General features: G+C 44.8%; 1 protein-coding gene across 3 annotated transcripts in view; it reads right to left on the bottom strand.

Moving 5' to 3' along the window:
- LNPK (lunapark, ER junction formation factor) overlaps positions 1 to 24,764 on the bottom strand; it is a 150,909-nt gene that overhangs the window by 112,687 nt on the left and 13,458 nt on the right. The window contains exon 1 of one of the 3 annotated variants that reach the window (XM_077448063.1): positions 1,055 to 1,079. The exons of the other annotated variants lie outside the window; for them this stretch is intronic. The gene's annotated coding sequence lies outside the window, so the exon portion shown is untranslated. Of the gene's footprint in view, positions 1 to 1,054; positions 1,080 to 24,764 lie in introns of those variants that run through there. 3 annotated transcript variants of the gene reach the window in all.

A 24,764-nucleotide genomic window follows, 5' to 3' on the forward strand; every position in this document is an offset into this window, starting at 1 on the left:
ACTCAATGCTAGCATATGGCTCCAATCTGCAGTCCACTGTGCATCAAGACTTCCCATCATTCTAGGCTCTCTCCATACTTGGCATTTTCCCACTTCACCGCCTATGCATACCATTTATTACACCACACAGTCAGCCATATAAAGCAAAAGCCTCCTCACCACCAGAAGTTGCCTAGAACACTTTGTACAGTACCTACATACAAGCAAAGCTCTATAGAAAATATCAGATGGTAAAACTAGAATTTACAAGCATCTACAGCAACTGAGTTCACATGCCAATAAATTCACAATAGCTTTCTTGCTAGTGCATGCAACTTTTGCAGAGAGGGGTAGGCAATAGCTAGTTGTCCGATTTACACTTCTGCAGTGCTAGCATGGCTAAATACAGGCAGCTCTCAGAGAGGACACATAGTAAGTGATCTGACTGTGCTCTTTAGATCACAAACCCAGAAGATTTTTTTTTTCTTTTACTCAGACTAGGTTATTATACAGGGTCTAAAAGGAGGGCCAATGACTTGTCTACAAAAGGAGTGATCACAAATTTAGATTAAAATATTGTCAGCGCCATACTACTAAACAGACTGCAGAATCAGCATTCAAAAATGCTGTAATCTGGATGAATTTTAATGTGGCGCAGCATCAAGCTTCACTAGGCATTTGTGGGTATGCCACTCTGCTCAATAACAATTCTCAGTACAAAGTAACAAAACCTGTTCCAAGTTCCTCTTTTTGAATCACATGGCTACAGACTTTTTGTAAACAGAAGTTCATCACCAACTCTGAAAGCACAAATTTATCCTTAAATTATATTTCCACTTTTGCAGTCAAATTTAAAAAAAAAAAAAAAAAAAAAAAAAAAAAACTGCACTGTTTGTCATCTGTTTGTATTCACACAGAATACCTAAAAATCTTCAAAAACTAAATTCTTACCTTTCTAGTTGATTTGGAGCAGATGTCTGGGCAGTCTGCAAACTGATACGGAGATCTGTGAGCACCGTACACACAAGGCTAATTATGGTAAACATTAACTCCCCAGCCACCACCTTAACATTACCTAGAAGGGGAAATCATCAGTTTGACATTTTGAGAAAAGAGCAAGTGCAGCGTCTGTGGGCGATCCGATCAGCTCTGCTTGTCAGTTTTAGGCGGACCCGATCTAAAGGCCCATGCATTCCCATGGACAGACCTGTGTCCGTTTACACCCAACTACCTCGCGATACGATCCAGTCTGCTAAAATAAAAAAAAATAAAAAAAAAGGGAAGAGGATCTGTCCTTCCTTTTAGGAAGATTGGAGGTAAACAGGTATAATATACAAATAAAAAAAAGGAGGAGGACAACAGCCTTTGTTTACTCCCACCCAAAGAGCACAACCCACTCTGCAGAAACTACGTGGACATGAACGCGTCATCTGCCAGCTCTGCTCTGACAGCAGGGGATCTGAGCCTAGCCCTTGCTGATGGGAATGGAACCCGCCCCGTCCTTTGAAGGGGGTATAAAATTGTAAGTAATTTTTTAATGCTTTAAAAAAAAAAAGGTATGCTACGTGAACGGCAACATTTAAAAGTAGAAGTTATCCAAACTTGGCTGCAAAAGTGGAAATGCACTTTTAAAGTTTTACTAAACCCTTCAAAATACGAACACTGGAAGCCAGCACAATGTACTAAACGGTACCACTTCATTAACCAATTGCTGACCAGCGAGGTACCGGAAGGTCACTAGACTTCAAGTGGTTATACCAGAATGCTGCAGGCATCATCCCAGTACCTTTTTTTTTTTTTTTTTTTTTTTTTTTTAGAACTGACAGCCAGCTCTTACGTAAAATCCATCCTAGTGTTCAATCCCAGATCAACCAGCCGTCGCTTCCACTGGCTGATCATGGAGGTAATCAAAGATTGTAATGACTTTGATCACCTCTATCATATAGGAACCCGGAAGCGATAAGCTTGCATCACCTCCTGCTTCTCCGGAAGTAAACTGGGCCATTTTCAAAAATTAAAAGCCTTTCATCACACCAATCTTGGTGCAATCAAATGCTTTTAAAAAGGGCAGAGGAGGGATATCCAGCACGCACACGGCGATCGTCCCACACATGTGAAGTATTGCCCCAAATGTCAGATCATGGGCATTAATTCTAGTACCCAACCGCCTGTGTAAATCTAAAGTGGTAACCAGTAAAGGCCTTAAAAGCATCACCTATGGATAGTAAAATTAACGCCAATTCTCACCGTTGCATGGGTGCTTGCAATTTTACAGCATGACAGGTTGTTATCTATTAACTGGGCGTAACGTCTTTTAGATTTTACCAAAAAATTGGGTTATGGATTGCGTTGTATTTTTTCCCCCCAAAAAATGGTGAAAAAAATAAAAAATGTTGGATTTTTTTTTACTCACCATAAAATCCTTTTCTCTGAAGTTCATTGACGGACACAGCATCTTCATCTTGACCTTAGGGTTATAATCACCCCTTTAAGAGAGGACTAGGCAGAAAGTGTTAAAAATAGCAACACTTGCACAGTACCGCCCAGGGGGCTGTCCTACTGGCTATAACCCCTCACACTGCATCCAGCAGCTCAGTTCATCAAAAGCAGTACAAACATACATAGGAGGGGTGGGTGCTCTGTCCGTCAATGACAGGGGTGGGAACAGAAAACTCCACCCATAACAACCAGAGCTCCTCAATGGAGGACTTGCAACCTTAAACAGCCACCTGCAAAACCTTGCGCTCACATCAACCTTGTAAAATTTAGTGAAAGTGTGAATGGATGACCAGATCGCCGCCTTACACACCTGAGAAACAGACGCTTGATGTCAGAAAGCCCAAGAGGCACCAATTGCCCTGGTAGAATATTCCGTGACAGGAAAGGGAGGTGCCCGCCCCCTTATGGCATAAGCCTGAAACACAATCTGTCTGTCCACAATCCACAGAGAAATGGTGGCCGACGAGACCGAAAGGCCCTTCTTCGGACCAGCCAATACAAACAGCAAGTCAAACTTCCGAAAAGGAGCCGTAGCAGACAGATACACCCACAGTGCATGGACCAAGTCCCAGGAATGCAAAGCCTCCTCTTTGGGGTTTGCCAAGGACATAAGGATGGAAGCACAATGTCCTCATTTAGATGAAAGGCCGAAACAACCTTTGGCAGAAACGAAGGCTGCGGACGCAGCGCTGCTTTATCTTTGTGGAGGAACAAGTAGGAAGACTTGCAAGACAAGGACGCCAACTCAGAAACCCCCCCTGGCAGATGTAATAGCCACTAGAAAGACTACTTTCTCAGAGACTGTCAATAAGGGAAATCTCCCTAATGTTCTCAAACAACGGTTTCTGAAGTACCGAGAGCACCAGGTTGAAATTCCACTGAGCTAGCGGTGGTCAAACCGGAGGGGGGGGTCACATGTCGAACCCTCTGAACAAACGTACTCACCAATGAATGAGTCGCCAAGGGTCACAAAAAAAAAAAAAAAAAAGACAGCCAAAGCTGATGATATCTGCCTCTTAATGGTGCTCAAGGCAAGTTTCTGAGCCACTCACTCCAAAAACAGCAGCATCCTGGAAATAGAGTATGTGCGCAGACGCCAACCCATCTCCTCACACATGGAGACGTAGGCCCTCTACATACGATGATACATCTACCAAGAAGAGGACTTCTGAGCATAGTGGAAATTACCGAATCAGACAGACCTCGGTCCCTTAGCACCTGGCTTTCAACAGCCATGCCGTTAAAGCCAGTGATGGTAAAGCAGGATGAAGCATTGGACCTTGCAACAGAACGTTCTCTCGCATCGGCAGCCACCAACGAAGATCCGACACCATTCATACTATGTAGGCGTACCACGGACGCCGAGGCCAATCTGGGGGAATCAGAATTACCGGAATCCCCTCGGTCTCCACTCAGCAGACATAGTAGAAGTTTGAGTGGGGGGGGGGGGGGGGAGCATAAATCAGCAGACAATGCCCCCATGGAGTCAAAGCGCCTGCCGCGTCCGCCCAGGGATCCTTTGACCTGGCCACAAACCACTGTACCTTCCGATTGAGTCAAGAAGCCAGGAAATCTACATTTGGCATGCTCCACCTTAGGCAAAGGAGCCGTACTACATCCGTATGCAGCGACCATTCCCCTTGATCCAGCATCCAACGACTTGGGCCTGCCAGTTTTCTACGCCCGGAATGTATATGGCCAACTGAGCAGACATACCACTCTGCCCACCGCAGGATGAGCAATCTCCAGTGCTGCAGCCGAGCTTGTTCCTCCTTGATGGTTGACATAAGTCACCGCTGTGGCATTGTCCGACTAGATCCAGCCGGACGCCCCCTGCAGCCTCTGTGACCATGTGGACAGGCATCACCTGATCGCCCGAAATTCCAGCACGTTGATAGGCATACGGGATTCTTCCTGGGTTCAGCGACCCTGGGCCGACTGTACGCCCCAAACTCCACCCCAACCAGTCAGGCTGGCGTCCGTTGTGATCACCGTCCAATGAAGAGGAAGGAACGACTTCCCAGACGGAAGGGCTGGGGGACCTAAGCCACCAGAGCAGGGAATCCCAGACTAGCTGGCTCCCCCGAATTTGACAACCCAAGGACAACGAGATTTGTCCCATTTGGACAGGATCTCCTTCTGCAAGACTCAAGCGTGGAATTGAGCATACAGTACTGCCTCAAAAGTGGCTACCATGAGACGCAGGACTCGGATGCAAAAACGCAGCGACGACCACCTGCGGGACACCAACAACTTCACTGCAGCTTGAAGAGTCTGCAGCTTGTCCAAAGGGAGAAAGACTCTCTCCTCTGTGGAGTCCAGAAGCGGGCCCAGGTACTCCAGGCATTGAGTCGGCACCAACACATACTTCTGTATTTTCAGTACCCAAACTCCCAAAGAGTTTGCATGGTGATCACCACATCCTCCCTTAATTCTGAGGCGGAAGTCGCCCTCAGAAGGAGGTCATCCAGGTAACCCACGATTGCGATCTCTTGCTGCCTTAGCAAAGCCAAAATTGGGGCTATCACCTTGGTGAAGACCCTCTGTGCCGACGCCAGGCCAAAAGGGAGAGCTACAAATTGGTAGTGCTCGTCCCCAACCGCAAATTGCAGAAACCTCTGATGCTTGAAGCATATTCAATATGCGTCCTTGATGTCCAGGGATGCCAGAAAATCCCCGATGGAGTGCAGCAACCACTGAGTGAACTGATTCCATCCTGAACCTTTGCACTCTCACAAAGCTGTTGAGGGCCTTGAGATCTAGGACCAGACAGACCCCTACCTTCTTTGGGACTACAAACAGACGAGTAGAATCCCTGAAACCTTCCCGGTGTTGGTACAGGTACTATCACCCCGCGTAGCAGCAGGTTCTGTACTGTCCCGAACAAGGCCTCCCGACAAGCCAGAAGAAGATGAAGGTTGGAGGGGAAAAAAAAATAAAAAATCTGTTTGGCGGACAAGAAAGAAACTATCTTGTACCCTGATGAAACCGGTTCGCAGACCCACTGGTCAGAAAGTAGGGAGGTCCATCGGGCTGCCAACTCCCAAAGGCGACCCCCCGCCCGAGAGTTGGGCAGGGGCAAACCTTCATGCGGTAACAGATTTGCTCACAGGCTTGTTTGGCTTGCGAAACCAGGGACGCTTTTGTCCCTCAGCAGGCACCTTGTCGGACTGGGACTGCTTACCTGCTGACCCTCGTGGGCGAAAAAATCTGCTTCTGAGCGGAAAAGGAGGGCCCTTGCCTACGGCGTGGCTCCTTACCTTTTCTGGACTGTAGGAGCAATGTACTCTTACCCCCAGTAACATTCTTAATAATGTCATCCAGCGAGGCTCTAAATAGCCTCTCTCCCTGGAAGGGCAAGTTTGCCAGTGCTTTCTTAAATGCCTGGTCCGCAGACCAGCATTTCAGCCAAAACAGGGGACGTAGCACTACCGCTGATACCGAGGCTCTAGAGAGCAAGGGGACCATATCTAAGGCCGCATACTTAAGGCCCTGCACCAACTGGTCCGCCAGCTCCACGCAGACCAGGGAAACCTGTTGCTTCTCCAACTCACAGTGCAACAATTTAGCCCATTCAGTAAGCGTCTGTGACAACAGGGCCAGGGCTAACAATGGCCGCAATGCTGACCCCACCACCGTAAACATGGACCAGGCAACCGCCTCGGCCTGTCAGCAGGGTCCTTGAAGGCAGGAGTCCCTTCCATCAAAAAATCGTGGTTACCTTATTTAACCTGGATGGGGGGGGGGGTCAGCAATCAGAGGAGATGTCCATTTCTTCAGGAAACTCTCCTTAAAAAGGGGTAACGCACCGCCATGCATTTCAGGACAGAAAAGGTCCGCTGCGGTTTTCCCCACTCCTTGCGAGTAAGCTTATCAAAATAAGTTGGGTAAAGTTAGGTCGGCTTGTGGGACCCGAAAGGGACCGACACCTCTGTAGATGCCCCTGCAGTATCCTCCATCTTCAGGGTATTACAGGGAACTGCTGTAATAAGTGCTCCTACAAGCACCTTTTCCTGCACTGACCCGGACACGGAGTCAGTCTCACTGTCAGACTGGTCCTGGTCCACATTATCTGAAACGTTAGAACAGGGGCCGCTTATACAGCGGGACCCAAGTCTGAATCAGAGCTTTTCCCAGAATACAGTGGGGGGAGGGGGGTGTTTAACCCCCTTGCACCCACACGCCACTTCCACCCTGGTAATAAAAGTCACACAGCGGCCCATAGCATGGGGAGGAGGGAAGGGACAGGGAGAGACCCCCTAGGCGACCTCCCAGGGAATGCCCAGCTGCTCCATCCTGTCGAGACAGGTGGAACCATACTTACCTCTCCTGTAGGGACTGCTGGACGAATTCCACGGACAGACCCATAACCCGAGCAGTCGGCCATGGCACACTGACACAGACATCATTAGCCCGGTCATATGTGTGCCCCGAAGCATATAGCTCACTGGCCACCACTGGATCAGACAGAGCATGTGATGGCCGACCAAGCGTGTAGCTAGGGCCTGCTCACGCTCAAAGGCCAGGCTGGTGAGACTAAAAAAGGACCTCTATTATCCAGCCTGGCTGTTGATTGTAGATCACAGGAATAAAAAAAAAAAAAAAAAAAAAGGAAAAAAACTAAAGAAAAGAATATTCCCAGGACCAATGGTCCCACCGGGAGACAGGTCCTTCTACACTAGGCAGAAAAAAAAAACTGAGCTGCTGGATGCAGTGTAAGGGTTTATAGCCAGTAGGACCGCCCCAGGGCAGTGCTGTGCAAGTGTTTTTAACACTTTCTGCCTAGTCCTCTCCTAAAGGGGGCGATATAACCCTAAGGTCAAGATGAAGATGCTGTGTCTGTCAATGAACGAAAGAGAAATTCCAACACCCACCTATTCTCTAGGGAATAACAGTAATAGTAATAAAAATAAATAATGACAATCCTAGGACGTTTGTGGGTTCTAAGAAAATTTCTAGCAAAAAAATACTGATTGTAAACAAAAAGGCCTGGAACTAAAGTGGTTAAAGACTGCCAATGTTTACAGGTTGCCGTTCCATTTTCTAGTCAGGTGCAGTACATGTATATTTTGTGTGTAGAGCAGTGCACATGACAAATTCCATCAACTATTAGGCCTGCATACTCTTAATGCCTGTATTTAAGTCTGTTTCATTTATTGGGGCTTGTACTTACCACAACTGTCAAGCAAGGTTGACAGAGCGGGAAGATCTAATGAACCACCACAATGGGTCATTTCCCGGTCCCACTGTCACTCAAGAAGGCATTGGCAGTGCGGTGTAGAATTTTTAGGAATGTAAGGTTTTGGATGCGTCAATACATTAACATGTAATCCATCTTGGGAGCAATGCATAGGAGGTTAGCTGTGTTGACATATGCAGTAGGGCCATGTAACCATACCAGCCACCCTCACAATGGAAGCTGGATGACCGATTTTTTTTAAAAAGTTATTTTGGGGATGTACCATGAACCACTGTACATAAACGGGTAAACAGATGAATTGATTGAATATAAGCTACCACTATAACATGAATGCATACTACTAGCTTGTTACTTGTAACATTTTAATACAAGGCATATACTTAGCATTTAGTTTCTATTTATAGCTCCCAAAATTCATTCCTCCTCAGATATCTGATCTACTCAAAGTAAAGAGGTCATTCATAAAGCAATGCCAAGCTCAGTGCGCACTTTAGGAACAGCTTCTAAATACAGTTAGGAATCTAAAAAAAAGGCCACAGTGTTACAGGGCTATAGTACTCGTACATTTCTTTCCTTATCTAAAAGCATCAGGAGATAAAAATGACACTAAACACATTGTCGCAGTTTTTGTTTTTTTGTTTTTTTAATTTGTAGAACATCCAACATAACAGCAAATCCCAAAGAGTTGTGATGTTTGGCATGGGAAAACGAGAATGAGCCATATGTAGTAGGGATGCACCGAATGGGTTTTTTGGTGCCGAAACCGAAAATGAAAAATACACTAGGTCGAAAACCGAAACCGATACCGAAACAGCACCGGATACTGAAAATGACTGTTTTAAAAAAATATTTTTATACAGGAGATGGTCAGAGACTGGCGACATGGTACAGGAGGTGGTCAGAGACTGGCGACATGGTAAGAGATAAGTGCGATGCCCCCAGTGCAGCCAGTGATGCCCCCAGTGCAGCCAGTGATGCAGCGAAGAGAGGAGAGCCGCCTCAGTCGTCTGGTTCAATAGAGCGCCGGGAACATCACAGCTTTAATTTCAATAGCTGTGTGTTCCCTCGTCATGCGCCGTCACATACAGCCCCTCCCCCTTGTCCGGGGAACTGTGATAGACAGATCACCCGTCCAATCGGATCACCAGATCAATCCAAAACAGAAGTTAAAAGATCACCAACCAATGGATATCTTCCTCACTTACCATACACCCTCTCAAGACAGGTTTTAGACTGATCAAAAAGGGGGGGGGGGGGGGGAAACAGAACACACTTCTATTTTCAAAGCAAGGACAATAAACGCTTCTTTAGCTTGCAGATATTACCTTGTAAAAGGTAGTAGCGACATCACCACTATGCCGGATATAGCCTAAGCACTGTTGTGGGAGGAATCCAGAAGCTCCATTCGCTACAGGCTGCCTACAGAATACATTGTATATAGAAGGAAATCTTGTAGGCACCACTGATGAAACTTTTTTTGGTAACTAATCAGACTATAAAAATAAAAAAATCATATAAAAATCATCACTGTAGCAGCCTACAGTTACACACTTGATATCTCCAATAACAGTCGCTTGAGTTGAAAGTGCAGGGCCAGAGGACCACGATAACTCAACATGGCTGAAGAGATCCAATTGGTAATGTTGCAAAAAGCTCTACATGTTTTACGGGAATCACTTCAGGAGTTTATATACATTTTTTTATTATTTTTTTTGGTGGGGTAAAGACACCAAGTTTCAGTATAAATCACAAATAGAACCATAAGGGGAATACAAATACACTGAAATTCAAAAGCGCCAACTTCCATAAATGGCACTCCTTGCTAGAAGATATTAAATGGGATAAAATCTTAGGAACAAAGAACAGAGGAAAAATGGTTGTGCTTAACAGTGTGCTATGCCAGGCTCCATTAGATGGGCTGGAATTGACCATTATTTCTTTTTATTTATTTATTTATTTTTTAATAGCGGAGGGGGGGGGGGTGGGGCTGAGCAGAGACAGGAGGGGCTGACAGGGAGGAAGGAGTGGGTGAGGGGAGAGAGAAGAGCAGGAGAGGACAGCAGCCCATCACTGAGCGAGGGGACGATGGTGATCAGAGCGGAGCTGCCCTGCTTATCGTGGTCTGTTTAGAGAGGCCATACAGGAAGTGGTAGGTTTACAGTTTAGAGGGGGGCAGATTATATAGCACAAGCGCTGTGCTATGTAATCTGCTTTAAGAGACCAGGATATGATTTTTGTTTTGGATTGACAAATGCTTTAACTCCAACGTAAAAATGCATATAAAAGAAGGCCTTCAAAAAACATAAGGCCGAGGGGGATCATCAGCATTTCAACCTTAAAAAGTATGCAATAAGAAATGTAAGGGCGCAATCAGGGCAGCTAAGATAGAACACGAAAGGCACATAGTGGAAGAGAGTAAAGAAAAACTATAAAAAAAAAAAATAAATCACAAGAAATTCAAGTTAATAAAAGAGGGAGGTCAGAGCATTTTGGCCCCATAAAGAATGATGAAGGGTATCTGGTTACAACGGATGGAGAGATGGCAAAGGTATTGAATTTATCCTTCTCCTCAATCTTCAGTAACCAAAACTGCAAGGTTTATCCTCATGACACTTCACAGGAAGCATCCTCATGGCTCATGATGTATCGTAAAGTAACTGCAGAAAATACTATTCTTGCATGCCTCCAATGCCAATTTGACGACATGGGTCCGTAGCATTCCTTACAGCCCAATACATCAGATACAGAAGAAATTGTACACGTCTTGCTGATTTTAAAATTTAGGCCAACCTGTTGCGACGCCTCCTATAGATGGGGTATACAAAATCTTTGCTACACAAGGCCTTCAACAAGGCCTTGTGTAGCAAAGAGACTAAACAGTCTCTTAGTGATTTACTTTACAAATCCAAAACTGACTTCACGTCCACCGTGAAATGTATTACTCAATATTCTGACCAGCTGCAACAACTCAGAAATATCTTATCCCATAACTGGCACAGTCTCCTTAAAGTGGAAGTAAACTCCCCTATCGTTTTCAGCCAAGGAAGCTGTCATCTTTGCCTCTGTTTTATCTTCAACTGCTATGGTGCTGCACATGTGATTCGTCATGACACCAGCCATTGGATGGTTTGATAGTTTGGCTGAGAGCACAGCCAATGTGCAGTTAGCATTCCCAGCATGCCTTTTTTTTAAACTGGTTTAAATCCATGGGTTTACTTCCACTTTAATGACCCTACGCTTACTAAATATATTCCTGATCGCCCAGATATTGTTTTAAGACATGCAAGGTCCTTAAGAGATAGCCTAACGGTCACTATACCACTACCTCACAAACCCAAACCAGTAGCAAAGGGCTGCACCAATGTGGTCACTGTACTTTTTGCCCCTGGGTGTCCACAGTGTCCCAATTTACACACCCCCACAGGGAAGTGTTCCACCCTCATTTCAGGGCTGACTGTGGTACCCAGGGTGTAGGCTACTTAATGTCAATGTGGAGCATTCTACATTGGCAAAACCATCCACCAACTTTAGACACACACACACACACACACACACACACACGATAAGAAAATCGTATGGAAAAATTTGCATGACGAGCCGTCTGAGGATTTTCATATTGTTAGTATAGTGCTTTTGACCATTTTGCTTTTTCGTCAGACAAAAGCAGGATGTGCAGACTAAAAAAAATTTGGGCAGATGTGAACGTTGGATTTTCGTTTCATTAGTACGCTTTTCGTACAAAAAAAAAAAAAATAATAAATTGTAAGAGCAAGGACTACGCATGCTCAGAAACTAAAGAATACATACAAAACTATTCAACACATTACGTCACTTCTGACGTACGAAAATTTTCGTATTGTGAGTAACCTCTTCACTTTCGACATGAGACTAGAATGCCACAAAAAACGGACGTTCGGTCATCCGAAAATCTAAGCAGGTGTACGAGGCTTTAGACAGAGACTTCGGGACCACATCCATTTACTCCAATGGTAAAATGCTTACACACCTGTAAACAGAAACTTAGACCTATAGCACAGATTTAATTAATCTGTGGTCTCTTTTCTAATCCTGATGGTTATTCCACAGGATCCCACAGGAGGTGACTGGAATACCGTATTTATCGGCGTATAACACGCACTTTCCCCTTAAAATCAGGGGAAAATCATGGGTGGTGGTAAAAACCGATCCCAGTCGACTGAGTGGAGGAGCGAGCGATGCCAATATACATACATGGAGTGTAGTCTGCTAGTCTCAGCTCAAAGTCCCGCTGAGTCTGGGCGGGACTGCAAGAGGAGCCGAGAGCCACCATTTTTAAACTGGAAGGCTACACTGACAAGGCTGCAATGACACTGGACAAGACTGCATTGATAGGTATTTAAATGCAAGGTTTTTTTTCCTTCGAATTCCCTCCTAAACTTGGATAAATACGCTAAACGGATCTTGCAACAAGAAACTAAATGGATAGAGTGTCTTAATGCTACCTATCCACCTGGAATTAATGAGATGTGTGTGTGTGTGTGTGTGTGTAATTATATATATATATAATTTCGTTATATATTCAGGGTTATTAATTTTGGGAGTTAGATACGCATAGTGCCAGCACTACTATTGACCATTTAGACAAGACCACTTGGATTTGTTCAGGTGGATGGATCAACTATGTAGTAAATGGCCAACATGTTATGTTGCCAAAATATTACTTCTAATAAGTAGTGAGAGGTTTCCATCTGTTTAAACTGTTGAACATATGTAAATTTATTTTTTATGTATACTGTATGACATTACCATTATATTTTGTATTTATACCTGAATTTTCTGTTTTTCAGGCATTTGGCATATATTTATGTTATTCAGGACTCTAATTGCATGTAGAGTTATGTGGGCGGATGTGCGGCCGGGTAGCCACGGCTCTGTATCATGCACTCCATTCTGCAGCACTGTAGGATTAGCCTGGGGGGGGGGGTTCCCTTCTGGCTCACTCCTCTCATCTAAGTTTATTTACCACCTAGATTTCTGGGTCCTCAGATTGCTTATGGGCAACCGCGCATGTGCAGTTCTCAGTGTGCCTTGTGTGGAGATTTAGCTGGGGGAGCTAATCACCTATTCACTTTTGGGACGCTTGTTCCCCCACTTTCACTCTGTGGCTGTCGGTTATTCTAGCTGGCCGTTATTGCGCAAACGGTGCAGTGGTGCACACGCATCCCTATTTGGCCGGATCAGGTGATGCAGCGCCGCTTCCCTGATTGGGACATGTATAAGGCTCATATTGAGCCTTAAACTGTGGCAGCTCCTCTTCCAGGCTCCTGTGGATAATTCTGGTGTACACAATATACTCCCATGTATGTATGAGTGCTTTAGCAATCTGTAGATGTGCAAGACTTTTGAAATCCTGTATTTATAAAATTGTAGTATTTGCGCTTGTCCCATTTCTAGATTGTCTAGATGGTAGTCTAACTGAAGGACTGTTAGTGTGTAGTATCTTATCTGAGGCGGGGGGGGGGGGGGGGAGACAGTATTAGTGAAGAGTGCCTTTCTAATAAGGACTTTCTTGTTGACCATCTACCCATCTGATTAAGTGTATAGCACGTTATAGCTACTATTTTGCCATACTTTGTTTTTGTTAGTTTCCATTCCTTTGCCCACAATACATACGTTTCCATGTATGTGGATCTTGTATTTTTTATCTATACTATTTATAGATGCTCAGCTATACATATGGTTCCCAATGACTGCCATTTTATACTACAACACTGAAATCTGCAAGAGGTAGGTATTTTCTCATCCTCCAGGACGATCACATGAGATGGGCTCCGCCTCCTGCAGGAAACACAAGCACACACACACAAGTTTAAAGAGGCTTACCCTAGGCTGGCCCATCAGTTCTTGTGTTTACTGCATCCTGCAAACACCAGCACTGGAGGGGAACAGACATTCCCCAGTTTGTAGTTTTCTGACAGCAGTTTTCTTCAGGGGAAGGCGTCCCTAGACTTACCCTTCCTTCCCCCTGTGCGATAGCTGACAAGGCAGTCAGTCACAGGTACATCCTGGGAGGGAAGGGGACCCTCAGTAGTCACTGAAGAAACTCCTGCTGGGGGGCCCCATTCCTCCCAAGAGAAGCAACCACAAAAAGGTAAGGGCCCGGCCAGCAGGGAGGGGGCCCACAACTTTCTTTCAACCCATCCCCAACTTTGGGCTAAAGTCCGGGGGTTGTAGGAGCCTGGGAGGTGGGACACCACTTACCTGATGCAACCGGGCACTCCTGGAGTCAGCATCCTTCCCACCAATCTCTTCCAGCCACTGTGCAAGCTCATGTGTGGCTAGGGAGGGGGGGGAACCAGGTCAAGGTTTCAATCCCCTTTTCCTTCCCCAGCACACCAAGTTATCTATTACTGCAGAGGACCACACGGTGGAAGTAACATCATAAAATGAAGCAGTCACAGGATGTGGACATGCAGCCATCTTAGAACGGGGAAATCTTTCAGAAAACGTCAGGGGCGGGCCCCGGCGTCCCTACGCATCTTTTAAAGAGCTGCACAGTGGGAATGGCAGCCCGAAACAAACAGCAGCAGACAGACGTGCTTCTTCCCCTCCAGGCGGTTAAATGGCTGAGGACCAGGGTGCCCCAACGGAGGCTGCAGAGCACTCTGAACATCATCTCCCCCGGTGTTTCAGGGTCACCTATGGGGAAGTGGAGGGGACATCTGACTGATGCTGGGTGACACTAGTTTTTCTCTCTCTCTCCCTGGTCCCTGCTTTGCACCCCCCCCCCCCTCTATTTCCATACAGGCCAAAGCACAGGAACCCCTTAGTTGGGGGGGCACAAGGCAAAGAAGAAAAAAATACTGCCGAACATGCGGGGTTAAAATGCCTAGAGACAGCGATAAGTTACTCTGCCACAGATGCATTAAAAAATCGTAAATGAAGAGATGAAACCCCCAGCAAAAAAGATTTAAAAAAAAGAAAAAAAAAATGACACCCGCAATGAAAATTGCTCCACACAGCCATCGACAGGATGAAGGGGGAAGAACGTTCCTCTACTTTATCCAAGAGGACCTAGAAGGAACGACAAAGAAAAACCAGCGAAAAAAGCAAACCCCAACCTCAATCAAATTCTTCAGACTCAGAGGAGGAAGGAGAGCTATTGTACCAGGACAGATTCTTATAATGAAGAGCCCGCTACAGAACCACAGGAAAATCCCACAGGGAACACCTGCAAAAAATCCCGGGGACAGAGGATGCACTGGACTCACTTCTGCTCATCGAAAAAAGGAACAGCATACATGGCAAATTCCTCAGCAGAAGCGGTGAGATTCTCGGCGCGCACCACGGGTCTGGTGAATGCTGCCAGAAGAGCTCTGTGGCTCAAAACCTGGGAAGGTGACTGCGCATCCAAAAACAAACTATGCAACATCTCCTTTGATGGCAGCCTACTATTTGACCCGGAACTAGAAAAAGCCCTGGGAAAATCAGCCGACAAAACTAAGGTATTTCCATTCAAGAAACCAAAACAGAGAAGGTTTTTTCGCCACCACAGGAAAGAAGCGCAGCCGAAGAACGACAAACCACAGTCCCAAAGGATGTAAAGATTCACCTCTCCAGAATAATGACCTCTCCCAAAATCATCTGTCTCCACAATCAAGGTGCCAGCTCTGTTTGCAACAGGGATGAAAGAAAAAATATGTAGCTGGATAGCCGCACTCCAGATATTCACCTTTATTGAAAAAAAAAAAAAAAAAAACACACACACACACACACAACAGCATATATTGATTGGATTGTGCAAAAGTTATAGCGTCTACAAACTAGGGGATAGAATTACGGCATTTTTATAATTTTTTTTTTTTTACTAGTAATGGCGGCGATCTTTTACCGTGACTGCGATATTGCGGTGGACATATCGGACACTTGACACTATTTTGGGACCAGTGACATTTATACAGTGTTCAGTGCTATAAGATGCATTGATTACTGTATAAATGTGACTGGCAGAGAAGCGGTTAACACTAGGGGGTGATCAATGGGTTAACTGTGTCCTAGGGAGAGATTCTAACTGTAGGGGGAGGGGACTCACAAGGGGAGGAGACCGATCGGTGTTCCTCTGTAATGGGAACACACGGATCGTTCTCTCACCTGACATGACGTGGATCTGTGTGTATGCAGCAATCACAGGTGCTCGCCAGACATCGCGGCCACCGTGCACGGCCATCGGGTCCCAAGTGATGCAGGGAATCCCAGATCATCATATGATGCCAACCCAGAGGGACGAAGGGTTCCTGCGAGCTTCATGACTATACAGCGGTAGGGAAGTGGTTAAACATGAGGTCTGGGGTTAAAAAGACCTCAGATCTCATATTTACACTAAAATGCAATAACTTTTTTTAAAAAGTTGTTTGAAAGAAGAAAAAAAAATGTCCCTTTAAGAGCTATTGCCGTGCAATGGTATGGAGCCGAGCGACGGCCAGCTTCTCCTCAGTCAGCTCTATACCACAGACCGAGAAATATCCGATTAGGGCTGCAACGATTATTTTCATAATAGATTAGTTGGCCAATTGTTTCGATTAATTGGATAATAACCTTAAAAAAAAAATTTTTTTAATATAAATATATTAATAAATATAAAATAAAATAATTATTCTTAAAACTCTATATGCAGTGGTACATATAAATAACCAATGATATTGTTAGGGAACAAAATCTCGAATCCACGAGAATGACAGACAGAACAGATATACGGTATATACTATTAGAGGTTGAATCTGGTAAATAGACTCAGATCACATTTATTTAAACCCCTTTCACACTGGGGCGCATGTAATGTGCCTTGCCCCCCACATAAAAGTTTACTTTAAATGTAATTATAATGCCTTCTATTACCTTCAGTCTATCAGCCTCCACCTTCTCTGGGTTCAGATGCTGATCTTCTCTGCACAGTCTTTAAAGTTTTTTTTTTTTTTGTTTTTTTTTTAACAAACATGTTATGTTATACTTGCCTGCCCTGTGTTATGGTTTTGCACAGAGCAGCCCCAATTCTCCTCTGCTGGGGTCCCCCAACAAATGCTTCTAGCTCCTCCTGCCTTCAGAGTGCCCCAATAGCAAACTGCAAATTATAGTATAGATTGCCGCTATATCAAGGTAAAAAACTTCTGCCTTTAGACCCACTCACTTCCTGCCCAGGACTACATGTTCCATGAGGCATTGCTCCTCACACATTCATGGGCACTTACTGACATGTATGGATGGTGTACTGAACTGTATGTGTGCTGCATTGTATTTCCCGATATGTAAACAAATAATGCATTCTGTATGCAGGCCAACTAATCAGCTGGCCGATTCATCGATTATGAAAAATAGTTGACAACTTTTCATAATCGATTAGTTGTCGATCAATTCATTGTTTCAGCCCTAGATCCGATCGCCTCCGCTGCACAGCGGAGGACACCGATAAAAGTGATCTCACTGCAAATCTGCCGCAGAGACCACTTTTATCTGAAAGCCGACCACCCGCTAAAGGGGATACCAGGGGGTTATGGCAGCTAGCTGCTGCCATAACAATATTCCTCTTCAAACAGCTGACATACAACGACAGCGGGCAGTCGGCAAATGGTAAAAAAATAAAAATAAATAAAAGCTGCAAAAAAAAGGTTTTAAAAAAAAAAAAGTTGAATAAAAAAAAAAAAAAAAAAAAGTGCCCGAAAAACCCCAGTAAATTGATACGCTCAGGTGTGAAGGAAGCTCCTGTACACAGGTAAACTTTCACAGATCTGGAAGTAACACACCAAGATTCAAATAAGCAGCAGCTTCCCATGGGGTCAATGGACAGAGATGAGGGGCCAGGAGTGCAGGCGGGGGCCCCGAGAAGAGGAGGTTCAGCCACCATTTAGCAGAGCAGGTAAGTACAGAGAGGTTTGTTAAGAAAAAAAACACTTTTATAATCACTTTAAATAAATTGCAAAACAGGCAGCCTTTTTATCGCAGAAGAGATATGCAATGTCTCTTCTGCAATGAAATACACGTCTATTTACAATCCTCTGTGGCATGTACACAGTACAAGCACAGCACAGTTTACATTTCAGCACGCTGCCAGTGTGTCAGGGTGACTGCACCCCTGTGTGGGAGTGACGTCATCCTCCCACACCAGTCAAAAATAGCCAAAGACCAGCATCCAGAAGAACCTAGGGAGGAAACAAAATAAATAAAATGTGCTGTGTAGGAACTTGTTAGACTTATTGGTAAGTATTTCTAGTAGTCTTCCAGGACAGCCCATGAGATATGGGTTCCTTTAACACAGGAACGCATACCCAGAAAAGAATTTAAAAGCGAATTCTCCCAGGTACACACTTCAGTAAAATTAAGAACCGAAGGACAGACCTCGAAAATAGAAGAAAAAAGTTGTCTTCCAGGGCAGCCCATGAGAACCAAGAACTTGCCAAGTCAGGGTGGGGCCACTTTTGAAGGACCTTATGCCCAAAAGCCTGATCCTGACTAGTTAATAGGTTCAATTGGTAGTGGCAAATGTATGTAGAAAAGCTAGAGCAGGTTGTGCCTTACATATGCTCTGGTGCGGCTCCAACTCGTTCCACCTACAATGCCACTAAGGCTCTGGTGAAGTGTGTATTCACTCAGGCAGGAGGATCTATATCAATGTGATGAAAAAAAGTGCCCGGCAAAAGTCATCTTTTTATGACCAAGACACTGAACATTGCCATTAGGATTCTTGCAAAAAAGTAGGAACAATGTTGTGGTAAAAGTAGGATTTTTTTGGCATGAACTGTGAATTATAATTTTTTTTTTTAAACCAAAGTCTTCTAGAAAAGGCTCCCTGACAGACAGGACTTGAACCTCACTTATCCTGTGGGCAGAAGTGATAACTGTTAACCACTTAAGGGCCAAGCCTCTTTCCGAGACTTGGTGTTTACCAGTTAAAAACAGTTTTTTGCTAGGAATGTAAACATCCCTTATAATAGAAAAAATGCATAACAGGACCTTAACGGGTGGGGGCCATCTTCCCCTCACTCGTCTCCAGTCCATACCACACACAGAAGAGGACCCGATCGCCACCACTGCCGCCAACAGCTCCGGTAAGCGGCGGAGGGCACCGGAGAGCAGCAGGAGGGGGGCCACCCTCCCGCCGCCAATAAAAGTGATCTTGCGGTGAATCCGCCACAGAGACCACTATTATAGGAAACAGGACCACCGGCTGAAGAAGAGGACTGTCACTCTTCATTGGACAGATTAATAGAAGCGGGAGCCGCTGCTATCAAAATCTGTGACATGGGAGCAGGAGGCGGGGTCGAGTTACCTTGTCCATCAATGGACGAAGCAGCAGGACTCGGGAACAAGCCAACGCTTGTGCCCCCATGGACAGTGGCTTTCCGTGGGGGCAACCGATGAAGAGGAGGGGCTTTGGGCACCACAGAAGAGGATTGGGTCTGCTCTATGCAAAACCATTGCACAGAGCAGGTAAGTATAGGGCACCAGAGCCTCTTCCTAGACGTGAAAATTCTTGGCGCGGAGTACAGGCCAAATGGAAGTGCTCTGTACTGGAAATGATATACAACTGAACCAGGGTGGATTTGATTTAAATCAAGTCGATTTAGATCACGATTTAAATCACTAGTAAAAAGGCTTGATTTAAATCATAACTTTTAAAGAGCAACCGTCATCAGTCCCGCAGCAGCTCCTCCTCCTCCTCTGACCAACTGTTGACTAACCAACAGTCTCATTCATTTTAATGGGAGGGCTGGTGATACAGCAGTGACAACAAGGTGAGAGACGTGGCGGCAGCAGGCGAGTGGATGTCCGCTAACAAGATGCTGCCATGATGGATCTGAAATGATAGGTGTTCTTTAAAACGTAAGGACTTATTCTTGCTGGTAGTTAGAATCTGTAATATTTGGAAACAAAGTGAAGGTGGTTTCTTATGTAGAATAATAAGCTGTCAGATTAGTAAAACAGCGATATCAGAACCGATTCAGTTTGTAGTGTACATTGATTTGCAAAATAGGAATATTCCTGAACTATGTATTATTGCATGGTTACTGTGAAATTGTGTGAATGCATCAATGCAGTTCATGTTATCTAAGCTTGCATTCATTGAATAAGTTTACCAAAATGTAAATATTGCAGACTATACAACCTCATGCTATATACCAAAGCTCCATTTCATGTTAAATTATTAATGCATCCTAAATAGAAAAACTCTTTTAGATTTTTACTCCAAAAGCATTTTAACCACTTAAGGACCACCGCATGGCAATGTACGTCGGTGCAATGGCACCGACAGGCACAAGCACGTATATGTAAGTGCTCGCCTTCCAGTGGGGGGTCCGATCGGACCCCCTCCCGCTGGATGCGGCGGTCTGTTTCGCTGCAGGAGCGATCCGGGATGAGGGGATGGCCGTTGGTTTCTGGCCATCCCCCCTCGATCGCTCCTGGTGAATGAGAAGCTTCACCCGCTGTGTATAGTATAGTAAACACAGGCAGGGAGGAAGTGATGTCATTCTCCTCGGGGTGGTCTTTTTGACCGGACTACGAGGAGAACAGTGAAAGTAAGTGTGCACCAACACTACACTGACATGTAGGTACACATAGGCACACAAACCCCCCCCCCCCCCCAGTCACAGTGTCACTGATTGCAGTGATCATTTATTTTCTGATCACTGCATTTAGTGTCAGTTGTGACAGTAAAAACTGTCAGGGCAGTTAGTGTTAGGTCCAGGGTAGCCCCCTACCCCCCCCAATAAAGGTTTAACCCCCTGATTGCCTCTAGAGTTAACCCTTTCACCCCCTTTTGCCAGTGTCACTAAGCAATCGTTTTTCTGATCGCTGCATTAGTGTCACTGGTGCCACTAAGTAGCTAGTTATTTTTTTAGGTTCAACGCCAGGTTTTTATAGCGCTAGGTACCCCGATATACTACCCAATAAAGGTTTTAACCCCCTGATTGCCCCTAGTTAACCCTTTCAACCAGCAAACACTGTATAAGTGTCACTGGTGACGCTGGTTAGCCAGTTAGTTATTTAGGTTCCCCGTCAGGTTTTTATATAGAGCCAGGGACCCCTATATACCAACTAATAAAAATTTGAACCCCCTGATTGCCCCTAGTTAACCCTTTCACCAGTGATCACCGTATAAGTGTTACGGGTGACTGGTTAGTTTGCTTTTTATAGCATCAGGGCACCCGCCATTTATTACCCAATAAAGGTTTAAACCCCTGATCACCCGGCGGGTGATATCAATTAGGTTTTAGGGTCAGGGTCTGCGTCGCCTCAGGCAGCGCTAGGTTAGTGCCAGTACCGCTAACACCCACGTGGAAAGCATAAACCTCCCGTAGTGGTATAGAATCTGAACAGATCAATATCCGATCAGATCTATACTAGCGTCCCCAGCAGTTTAGGGTTCCAAAAAAACGCATTGTTAGCGGGATCAGCCCAGATACCTGCTAGCACCTGCGTTTTGCCCCTCTGCCCAGCCCACCCAAGTGCAGTATCGATCGATCACTGTCACTTACAAAACACTAAACACATAACTGCAGCATTTGCAGAGTCAGGCCTGATCCCTGCGATCGCTAACAGTTTTTTTTGGTAGCGTTTTATATTTAAATCCTGAAGGCGGTGCTTTGTTTTCGGGGTCCCGTACGTGGCTAGGCTCCCAAAAAGTGCCCCCCATGTGGTATCCACGTACTCGGGAGAAGCAGCAGAATTTATTTTGGGGTGTAATTTCACTTATGCCCATAGCATGTGTGAGCAATATATCATTTAGTGACAACTTTGTGCAAAAAAAAAAAAAAAAAATTGTAATATTCCTGCAACTTGTGGCAAAATATAAAATATTTCATGGACTCAACATGCCTCTCAGTAAATAGCTTGGGGTGTCTACTTTCCAAAATGGGGTCATTTGGGGGGGGTTTGTGCTATTTTGCCATTTTATGGCCTTCGAAACTGATAGGTAGTGAGGAGTGAAATCAAAAATTTGCACCCTTAGAAATCCTGAAGGCAGTGATTGGTTTTCGGGGTGCCGTACGCAGCTAGACTCCCAAAAAGTCCCACATATGTGGTATCCTTGTATTTAGGAGAAGCAGCAGAATATATTTTGGGGTGCAATTCCACATATAACTATGGCATGTGTGAGCAATATATCATTTAGTGACAACTTTTTGTAAACTTTTTTTTGTGTCATTCAATCACTTGGGACAAAAAATAAAAACATTCAATGGGCTCAACATGCCCCTCAGCAGTTTCCTTGGGGTGTCTACTTTCCAAAATGGGGTCATTTGGGGGGGTTTGTACTGCCCTGCCATTTTAGCACCTCAAGAAATGAGATAGGCAGTCATAAATTAAAAGCTGTGTAAATTCCAGAAAACGTACTCTAGTTTGTAGACGCTATAACTTTTGCGCAAACCAATAAATATACGCTTATTGACATTTTTTTTACTAAAGACATGTGGCTGAATAAATTTTGCCCTAAATGTATGACAAAAATTTAGTTTATTCGATTTTTCTTATAACAAAAAGTAGAAAATATATTTTTTTCTCGAAATTTTCGCTCTTTTTCCATATCGCTAAAAAAAAAAAAAAAAAAAAAAAAAAAAAAATCGCAGAGGCAATCAAATGCCATCAAAAGAAAGCTCTATTTGTGGGAAGAAAAGGACGCAAATTTCGTTTGGGTACAACATTGCATGACTGCGCAATTACCAGTTAAAGCAGTGCAGTGCGAAATTGTAAAAAGACCTCTGGTCCTTAGGCTGACAATTGGTCCGGGGCTGAAGTGGTTAATAGAAGAAAAAAAAAAAAAAAAGTTTATCAAACTAATTTATATCCACTCTGAACTGAACCAATCTTCAAAGACAAGTGAATAAACTTTTGTGACTCGCCCCTTATAAAAGATATGCATCTTGCAACTTAAAGTTGCCATGAATTAACTTTGCTAAAGGGCTCTGACTGTGAAGATGGACACCATTCGGAACCTCCTGTACCAGGGTTTTCTTCTTTAAAGGCTTGATGTTTAGAATAAGGCAACACTTCCCAGGTTTTCTTACCACGAGAAGGTAAACCATTTCCCTCTTACTCTTGGTACACATCAGCACATTCAGATACATCAATTCGCCTACCAGGAAAGGAAGTGCCCTGGCCTTTTCTGGATCTTTTGGAATTTCTGTCACTAGAAATCTTGATGGCAGCTGGCAGGGCAAACTCCAGATTGTATCCCGGTTCTACAAGATCCAGAACAAAATTATCTGGAGGCAATTTCTTTCCACCATGGGAAGAATCCTCACAATCTTTTATTCATAGAAACCAGCCCATCATTGGGATTTGGAGGCTTTGTCCAATGGGTCTTCTTTGGCTTTTCTTATCCCTCCCCCCTTCTTCCAGCTGTTGGTACCCTTGATCTTGAAGAAACATGGTTTTTCTTTTTCTGGGAAAGCATTTTTCCTATACACCCTGCGCTCCAAGATAGCTACCAGGCCTGACCCATAAAGTAGATCACCTGTAAAAGGTAAATTACACAGGCTTAGATGTCACAACTCCTGACCACATCTTAAAGCGGAGCTCCCCCTAAAGTGGAACTTCCACTCATTGGAACCCTCCCCCCCTTCCGGGGCCACAATTGCCACCTTTCAGGGGGGAGAGGGGTGCAGATACCTGTATAATATAGGTATTTGCAACCACTTCCGGCATAGATATCCGCAGATTCTGTGGGCATTTACGCCACTTCCTGCGGGGCCCCCGCTGTCTGCTGGGAAACACACAGATCCCAGAGACAGCGGGGACCATCCTTATTGCGCAGCGCGACTCGCGCATGCGCAGTAGGGAACCGGAAAGAAGCCAAAAGGCTTCACTTCCCGATTCCCATACCGAAGATGTCGGTGGCAGCACCCGAGAGCCGATCGAGAGATCGGCTTCAGGTGCCGACATCACGGGCACGCTGGACGGGTAAGTGTCCATATTTTAAAAGTCAGCAGCTGCAATATTTGTAGCTGCTGACTTTTAAAAACAAAAAACGTAATGGAACTCCTGCTTTAAGCTGGAGGCTCAGCGAGCCAATTTCATAAGAGCAGAAGTCTTAGCGGCATCTTTACCACCTCTGTCGAGACCTCAGTGATGGGATCAATGTATCCCACAGTCCTGAACATAGGGAAGTTAGCAACTGATCTCTAGGAGGGATTTTATAAGAGGCAAAACTCAAAAATCCTTGCTACGCCCATTATGGCTAGGGCTAGCTTCAAATTAGCCATAGCAAAATCCCAGGCCCTCTTCAGAAGGACATCACCCTTTCTATCCATCAGATCCCTCAGCTTGCCCATGTCTTCAAAAGCCAGATCAGATTTTTTTTTTTAAACACTTCAGATAGATGGGTATCCACGCATGTTCATTTCGTCATCGAAAGGAAATGTAGGTTTTAAACTGTTTGAAAAAAAAAAAAAAAAATTTTCCTTTTCCTTTCTGGATTTTCTCATTTCTTTAGAACAGAATCCAATAGAACCTTATGGATAGAGAAGACTGAATCTTTCTTTGTAGTCCTCGATACATCAAACCATGCCTGGACAATATCCAAGGTGTCATTTTAACAACTCCCTGACTTCCTCCAGCAACAACTTACATCTGGAAGATTTAGTGCTGGTTTAAACTTGCTTCAAAAAATGGCATTGCACTCGCTTTTTTAAAGTGCTCTTAACGCCAATCAAACCACCACCCCCCCCCCCATCAATAAATAAGCTTACGGTCTTAAAGTGATGTTCCACCGGAAAAAAAACGCATTAATGTGCCTAAGAAATAAAAAACATTTGAATAATTTTTTTTTTACTCACCTCTAAATGGCTGTTGCTAGGGTGTCCCTTGTAGTCTGCCTCCTTCAGTGCCTGGGCTCCTGATGTCAGTTCCCCTTGGCGTAGGAAGGGCTCAGCTCTGGTTCCTCCCTCTTGTCACTCATCTGGAACATGCGTCAGGTCCCAGATGATTGCGCGGCCAATCACGGCGCATGGCGCTGCTCGTGCATGCGCAGTGGGTACCCAGCTGTGGCTTCACAGTTACAATGCCAGCGCCGCTGAACAGAGGGAGAGACAAGCAGGGCTTCGATCCCACCGCATCG

Source organism: Lithobates pipiens, unplaced genomic scaffold, assembly GCF_037356315.1.
Source record: "Lithobates pipiens isolate NorthernLeopardFrog02 unplaced genomic scaffold, aLitPip1_a1.2 Scaffold_22, whole genome shotgun sequence".
Lineage (NCBI taxonomy): Eukaryota > Metazoa > Chordata > Amphibia > Anura > Ranidae > Lithobates > Lithobates pipiens.